Genomic DNA, 9052 nt, shown 5'->3' on the forward strand with positions numbered 1-9052 from the left:
GCATGAAGCTCTGCTATCTCCTTCTTTTTCCTTCCAGATAGAACTAAGCATGACAAGTCTTTAAACTAGGTTACTTTACCATCTGAGTGGCACAAAATAGCTAAATGCTCGTCCTATGCCCTCACTTCAATTCTTTTATTTTTTTTATTAGTTTTCAGGTTTCATCATTTTAATCAGCTCTGTGAAGGACACCCTAAACATTATATGAGACACAACAGAATATTTTTTCTTCCAGTATTAAAAAAAAAAAAATGACACACATATTTTTAAGAAATTTCCTTATTCTCAGGATGGTGATCTTCAGTTAAAAAAAAAAAAATCAGTCTGGCCAAACATTTTTGCCAGAACTAGTCTTGAGAGTTCAAACTAAAAACTAGTAAAAAGGAAAAATACCGAGACTCTATAAATGTGCCAGAATTTATTTTTAATGGGAGGAAAGAATTTTAAAACACCTGGAGCTTTCTAAAAGTTCTTTAACAAACTACCTTTGGGAATTCAATTCGAAAAATAGAAGTCGATGTATTAATACAGATGTTTCAGTGCAGTCCTCAAAATTTTTATAAATACAGCCATTTGAAAAGACAATTCTGGATCACAAGTTTTATTCCTTGTGTATCTACATTAGGTGTGCATGCTTCATCTCAGTTGTCATAACTGTCTCTGCAATTTTCTCCTGAGTAGTGGTCATAACCACCTTGGCTTCTGCCGCCATTGTCTCTGGACCATTCATATTCCTATTCATGTCCTCCGTGTTGACTGTCATACTTGCACTTTCATATCCTTGGTCCCTACCAACTCTAGAGTAGCTGCAATCATGCCCATGGGCACTAAAGTCATGCCCTTTGGTTCCCCAAGCTAATTTGCCCACATGGCCTACATGAATCTGGCAACCATCTAGAGATTCTACATTCCTGACTCATGGCATCTGAGACATGTTCTAGATTGGTGAAGGTGATGACGCCAAAACTCCAGGACCACTGAGTCTCCCAGTCCTTGACAAGGACCACCTCAGAAATAGGCCTGAAGCTTCTGAAGTGATGTTCCAGAGTCTGTTTATCAATGTTGAAGTTGAGCCCACCAATGAGGACCTACCTTTATTCAGAGGACATGGCAGTGAATTCAAGTCCTGTAAATTAAGAAGTAAAAGGTCCAAGGGGGCAGCTACCACTGAGGAAAAGAGCAACTGATCCTCAATTATTTTTCAAAACAAACAAACAAGTAAAAAAATAAAAACTCTTCCAAATTCACATCTATTGAATTCACAATTCTTCCCTCTCATATTTCCAAACCTTGGTGCTTTAGCTAGACTATTTCTGTTGGCTTGAGCAGAAAATATTTATCTTCAATTTGATTCCTGAGTATGTCTCTGACTCATCTTTGCATCTCTCTCATCCAGCCAGGAAAGGTTTCCCACTTTTAAGGGTTCATGTCATTATATTAGGTCCATCTGTATAATCCAGGATAATCTCCCCACCTCAAAATCCATACACTAAATCTGCAAAGTTCCTTTTGTAATATAAGGTAACAAATTCACAAATTCTAAGGATTAGAGCATGGACATCTCTGGAGACCATTATTCTGCATACTGTAAAATCCTCGAATTCACTTATGAATTGAAATCTACACAACTTTCTCCCAGTTTGGGCTGCTATTCTCAGATAAGATTAATGAAATTTCCAATGTGTACCTGTTGGAGATTTGGGGTTCTCCTCTTCTCAGGATCATCACATGACCCTTTGCTGATGATTCTCTGCTTACTCCCACACAAATGATGATACCATCTGGGTCTTGTACTTAGAGATGGCTTATCCTCGCCTGTTTGTGTTTTTGTGAGTTGTTGGATGATGTATACTTAATTCTGAAGTAAGTATTGTCCATGAGTTTTTAATTCGTATTCCATACTTTGTCTATTTTGGGGGCAGATTAGAAGATATTCAAACTATGGTTTCACCATTGCCACCTTCCCCATATCTTCCGCCTCTCTTCCTTTTTTTTTTCATTTTTACTCAAGTATAATTGATAAATAAAATTGTAAGATATTTAAAGTGTACATAATGGTGATTTGAAATATGTATATATTGTGAAAGGATTCCCACTATCTAGTTAACACATTCAATCCATCACCTCACATATTTATCTTTTTTATAATAACATTTAAATTCTACTCTTGAAAAAAATTTCAATTACATAATAGAGTATTATCAACTATAATCAACATGTTTTATACTTTGTCTTGCATTTATAAAGGTGATACCAGTGATGGTGAATATCTATTTAGAACTTGCTATATGCCAGGCAAAGAGGATACAAATACATATTGAAAAGCATAAATTCAAGAGAGGCAGAGTTGTCTCTATTTGCAGATGACCTGATATATACAGAAAAGTTTATCATTTTTATCAAATGAATATATTTAATATAATGCATATTAAAAGTCATTGTAAATCTCAATTATTAAGGGATCAGATGATACAACATATAATATTCAAATTACTGAAATGCATAAAGAAATTTGCAACTTTATTATATGGATTTCCGCTAAAGATATAACAAACGTTTCAAACGTTATTGTTGATATGGTTTCTGAAATATATAAACTATCCTGTTCAAAAAGAAGATGCAGCATGGAATGGGGTGCACTTGGAGAGAAGCATGGGGAAAAAAATCCAGAGTATGAAAAAAAGCACCGAGGGCAGAAAAATATCATAAGAAAAATATCATAAGAAAAATTCGCCTATCTAAGCAATGGTAGTGTTCTAGGCTAAATAAAATACTTACTTGGTTGCCTTTTTCTTTTATTAATTTAAGGAAGAAAAAGCAAATAAGCACAAAAAAATCTTTATATTGAAAGTTATGCTATTAAAACATTTACCCCTTTTCATCTATTTGAATCAGGCATTTCCTTATACCATGTGATGCCCTCCCCCCCAAAAAAAAGAATACAAAAAGTAAGTGTAGATTTCTGCTTCTTGGAGGATGGAATAGGTGCATTTTTCCCTATTCCTACTGATAAGTACAACTAAAACCCATGGACGTCATATATAAAACAATCACAAGAGGGCTCTTAAAGTTGGACAGAAGGCAAATCAGTAGAGACCTTGGGACCAGAGAAATGGGCTCCTCATTATTTTGTTTTGTCTCATATATCCCAGAATTGGAGCTGAAGAAACCAGCAACTTGAAAATGTCAATAGGTATGAATCAAAACAAACAAAAAAAGCCCAAAAAAAGCCTCTCTCTCTAGACAAAGGACCAAGAAAGTGGAGGAATTGGAGGGTAGCCTAGCAAGACGGAAAACCTTTAGACAATAACTATATTACAATAAGAGCCCACACACGAAAAACATTGGCACACCCATGCCAGCAAAGTAGAGTGGGAAGCCAGATGTTCACCCTTGCAACTCTGTAATGAGACACTCTAACACCCTTGCTAGGGTGGTATCAGAAAAGACTAAGTAGGGGGCTGAAATTTTCATCTCCACCAGCTGAAAACAAGCTCCTTTATGATGAGATCATTGAGACTACATAAGGAATTTGGATGTCCACTGTCACCTGGCAGCAACAGGGCACTGCTACTTTCTCTCCATTGCGTATTATCAAAAGAGGCCTCGTAGAAAGTCAGGATTTTCACCATCACCCAGTGGTAATGAGGCCTCCCTACCATGTTGTCACTGGAGACCACATTGGAAAATGAAACTTCCATTCCTGTCCAGAAGTAATGAGAAGTACCCCTCCTCTCAGATGTCAAATGTCAATTGGAGATTGAGTAAAGAACCTGGAGATTATCTCTACCTGGTAATAACAAGGTTGTACCTCACTCTCTTTCCATGCAAGAGCAATGTCGGATAAAGCCATCTAAAACAGATGGTTTACATGAGATCCAGAGTGTCAGAATATAATATGAAAATGTCTAATTTTCAATTGAAAATCATTTGTCACACCAAAAGCCAGGAAAATCTCAAACTTTAATAGATGAGTTTACGAAGATGTTAGAATTATCTAACAAAGATTATAAAATAGTCATGATAAAAATGCTTCAACTACTGATTGTCAACCAGGAAGAATCAATTGTCAATTATTTCTTCAAAAGTAATTTTTCAACTTCAAATTGACAACTGCTATATAACTGTTATTTTTTAAACCTTCATATTTAAACATCCAGCCTATTTACTAGCCTAGAAACTAAATTCTGCAGGTCGATATGAGAAATATTAACTCTATTCCCTTTAAAAATTTTTAAGTATATTCAAATCTATATCATTTGTGTAACTAATATGTATAGTGTAATAGAATTCTGCCACTAAATTTGCTGTATTGACATTAAACCCCTGTGTACAAAAGTACTATTAAAGTTTATGAAGAAAATATAATATAGCAAAAGATTTTTAATGCTTCAGTAAGAAATTACAAATATGCTTTAAATAAATTAAAAAATAGAAAACCTCTGCAAAGACATAGAAAGTCTCATTAAAGAAATAGAAGGTATCATTAAGAACTAAAAGAAAATTTTAGAACCAAAAAATATAATAACTGAACTAAAAAGTTCAATTAACTGATTCAACAGCACAATAGAGAGAACAGAGAAGTGAATCAATGAACTGAAAGATGCAACAATAGAAACTACCCAAATGAACAACAGAGAAAAAGTAGGCTGGGGTAAGGGGAAGAACAGAGCCTCACAAACCTATGGAATGATAACCAAAAATCTAACATTCATCTCATCAGAGTCCTGAAAGGAGAGGAGAAAGAGAATAAGACCAAAAAAATGCTGAAGAAAACAATGACTAAAAATGTCCCAAATTTGGAAAAACATAAGCCCATAGATTTAAGAAGTAGAGCAAATTTTAAACAGGATAAATCCAAATAAATCCATTTTAAGACATATTATAATTATTTCTGGAAACTAAAGAAAAAATATTGAATGCAATGAGAGAGAGAAAGGATACATTACCTGTAAGAGGGAAAAAAACATTCAAATTGTAGCAAATTTCTCATCAGAAACCATGGAAGCCATAAGGAAGTGGCATAGTATTTTTCTAATGCTGAAAGTAAAGAACTATCAACCCAGAATTCTATACCCAAAGAAAATATTCTTTAAGAATGAAGAGAAAATCAAGATATTCTCAGATAATAGAAAATTAAGATAATTTGTTCCTATCAGATATTCCCTAAAAGAATGACTATAATGAATTTCTATAAAAAAAGGAAACAATAAAAGAAGGAATCTTGGAACATTATAAAGTGAGAAAGATCATGATAACCAAAATCATAAGTAAATACAATAATTTTCCTTCTCTTGAGTTTTCTAAATTATGTTTGAGAGTTGATACAAAAATTACAATGCTGTCTGGAGGAAATATTTGAAATAATTACATTATAAATGGGTGAGATTAAAGGGATGTAAAGGGAGGCAAGGTTTCTATATTTTACTCAAATTGATAAGTGATAACACCAATAGACTATGATGTTCTGAATATATAATGTTCCAAATAACAACTAGAGCAACCACTAAAAAAGCTATGCAAAAAAATACACTAAAAAAAAAAATCAAAATGGAATTATAAAACTTTCAAGTAATTTACAGCAAGTCAGGGGAAAAAAAAGAAATAACAAACAAGGAGACAAAAATAGAATCCAAAAAGATGGCAGACTTAAGCCCCAATATATCAATAATAGCTTTAAATATAAATGATCTAAATACACCAACTTAAAGACAGAGACTGGCAGATGGATTAGAAAACATGACCCAACCATTTGTATAAGAAACTCATTTCAAATACCATAAAAGGAAGATAAAAGTAAAAGGATGGAAAAAGATACATCATGTAAATATTAATCGAAGGAAGGCAGAAGTGACTATACTGATATTAGATAACATAAACTTCAGGGCAATAAAAATTACCAGAGACAAAGAAGGAAATTATATAATGATTAAAAGAAAATCTGCCAAGAAGACATAGGAATCCTATCCATAAACAACAGAGCTGAAAAAAAAAAAAAGTTAAGCAAAAACTGATGGAAACAAATCCATAAGTTTAGCTAGAGTTTCACAATTGATACCTGCCTCACAATTGTTAGAACAATTAGACAATTAGCAAGGATATATAAAAACTCAACACCACTATCAACTAAGAGAATTGAATTAATATTTACAGAACACGCCACCCAACAACAGCAGAACACTTATTATTCAAAGTACCCAGAGGACATATACCAAGATATATCATATACCATATCCTGGGCCATAAAGCAAACCTCAAAAAAGTGTAAAAGAATTTAAATCATACAGTGTGTTCTCTGACTACAATGGAATAAAACTAGAAGCCAATTACAGAACGATAACAAGAAAGTCTCCAAACAATTGAAAACTAAATCTATTTCTAAATAACCTATAGGTCAAAGAGAAATTTGTGAAAGAAATTTTAAAAGTACACTGAATTTAATGAAAGCGCAATTACAAAATATCAAAATAATGAGACATAAGCAGCACTGAGAGAAAACTTTATAGCACTAAATGTATGCATTAGAAAAGAGAAAAATCTCAGACTAATAATCAAAATTCTCATTCAAGAACCATGAAAAAGAAGAGAAAAAATTTGAAAGCAAGAAGAAAGGAGATAATTAAGATAAGTGCAAAAATCAATGAAATTGAAAAAATACATGGAGAAAATCAGTAAAACAAAAAGGTGGTTCTTTTAAAAGATCAATAAAGATTAATAAAATTGGAAAACCTCTAGTAAGAATAACAAAGAAAAAGGAGAAAAGCTACAGATTACCAATATCAGGAATGCTATCAAACCCTACAGACATAAAAGATTAATAAGCAGATACTATAAAATAATTCTATAGATGTAGATTTAATAACTTAGATGAAATGGACCAATTCCATAAAAAATGGAAACTACCATAACTCACCCGATATGGAAAAGATAATTTGAATGCCCCTATAACTATTAAAGAAATTAAATTTCTAATAAAAATATTCCCCCCAAAAGAAGTCTTCAGGCCCCAGTAGTTTCATTGGAGAATTGTTCTAAACATTAAAAGAAAAACTAACACCAATTCTATATAATTGAAGAAGGGGAAACACTTCCCAATTTAGTTATTTAGTGTTACCCTGATACCAAAACCATACAGAAATGGTACAAAAAAACTAAAACTAATATTCTTCATAAATACAGACACAAAAATCCTTAACAAAATATTGGCAAATAGAACTCAGAAATATATATTTTAAAAATATACACCATGATCAAGTGGGGTTTACCCCAGAGATGCAAAGTTGGTTCATTATTCAGAAATCAAACAATATTATTCACGACATTGACAAGCTAAAGAAAAAAATCACATGATATTATGCAGGAAAGTACTTGATCATTCATGACAAAATCATTTGGAAAAATACAAGTAGTGCAGAACTTCCTTATCCTGATAAAGAGTATCTATAAAATCCCTACAAGCAATATTATACATAATGGTGAAAGACTGGTTTCCATTTAAGATTGGGAATAAAACATGCTCTTATCACTGCTATTTAACATAGCACTGCATGTTCTGGCCAGTGCAATAATGCAAAATAAGATAAAATAATAAAATAAAATAAAATAAATGATAGATGATAGATCATACATGCATACATGCATACATACATACATATATACATATATACGTACATACAGAGAGAACAGAAAAGAAGAAATAAAACTGTCACTATTTACAGATAACACTATTGTCTACATAGAAAATTCCAAAGAACTTACAAAAACTTCTAGAAGTATTAAGTGCATTCAGCAAAATTATAGGATACAAGATAAACATATAAAAATAGATTGTATTAAAAAATGACTGTGTTTCTATATACTAATAATGACTACATGGACACCAAAATTAAAACTACAATAACATTTACAATCACTCAAAAAATGAAGTATTTAAGTGTAAATCTAATAATAAAACATGTACAGAATTTGTATGCTGAAACTATACAATGCTAAAGAAAGAAATCAAAGAAATCTAAATAAGTAGAGAGACATACCATGTTTGTGGATTGGAAGTCTAAATAGAGTAAAGATGTGAATTCTTCTCCAAACTGATACAAAGGTGTAACACAATTTCTACCAAAATTCTAAAAACTCTTTTTGTAGATATAGGCAATATTATCCTAAAAAATCTATGGAAAGGCAAAGGAACTAGAATAACATAAACAATTTTGAAAAAGAAAGTGAGAAGAAGCAATCTACTCATTTTCAAGACTTACTGTGTAGCTACTGTGTAGCTCAAGACTATGTGTTATTGGCAGAGGGAAAGGCACATAGATCAATGAAATAAAGAACCCAGAAATAAACTCACACAAATATGCCCAACTAATTTTTTTGAAGGTGCAAAAGCAATTCAATACAAGGAACAAATGGTGCTGGAGAAATTGAACATTCATATATGCAAAAAAAAAAAAAGTCTAACATGTTATTTAAACAACTCAGAATGGATAATGAATTTAAATATAAAGTGTAAAAGTATGAAACTTTTAGAAACAAATATAAGATCAAGTACTAGGCAGAGTTAGACTCAAGACTGAAAGTATAACTCATAAAAGAAGAAATAGGTAGCTAGGGCTTTATCAAATTTAAAAACTTTTGCCCCACAAAAGGTCCTATTAAGAAGATGAGAAGACAAGCTACAGTGTGAGAAAATATTTGCAAAATACATAACTTACAAAGGATTACTTTTAAACTCACAAGAGTAAAAAAAGCAAACGATCCAATTAGAGCCTAGGCAAGAGGCATTTCAACAAAGAAGATATACAGATGGCAAATAAGCACATGAAAAAGACATTCAACTTAATTATCCTTTAGGGAAATGCAAATTAAAGTCACAATGAGATACTGCCATATAATACCTATAATAATGACTAAAATGAAAAACAGACACATCAAATACTGGCAAGGATGCAGAAAAACTGTATTACCCATACATTGCTGCTGAGAATGTAAATGATATAGTCACTCTAGAGAAATAGTGTAAAAAACAGTTTCTTAAAAAAAAAAACTAAACATG

General features: G+C 32.1%; 1 pseudogene; it reads right to left on the reverse strand.

The window, feature by feature from the left end:
* Positions 1-641: 641 nt before the first annotated feature.
* LOC107195887 lies at positions 642-1109 on the reverse strand (annotated as a pseudogene).
* Positions 1110-9052: the final 7943 nt, after the last annotated feature.

The sequence above is a fragment of the Pteropus alecto genome, unplaced genomic scaffold (assembly GCF_000325575.1).
Source record: "Pteropus alecto unplaced genomic scaffold, ASM32557v1 scaffold135, whole genome shotgun sequence".
NCBI classification, from domain to species: Eukaryota; Metazoa; Chordata; class Mammalia; order Chiroptera; family Pteropodidae; genus Pteropus; species Pteropus alecto.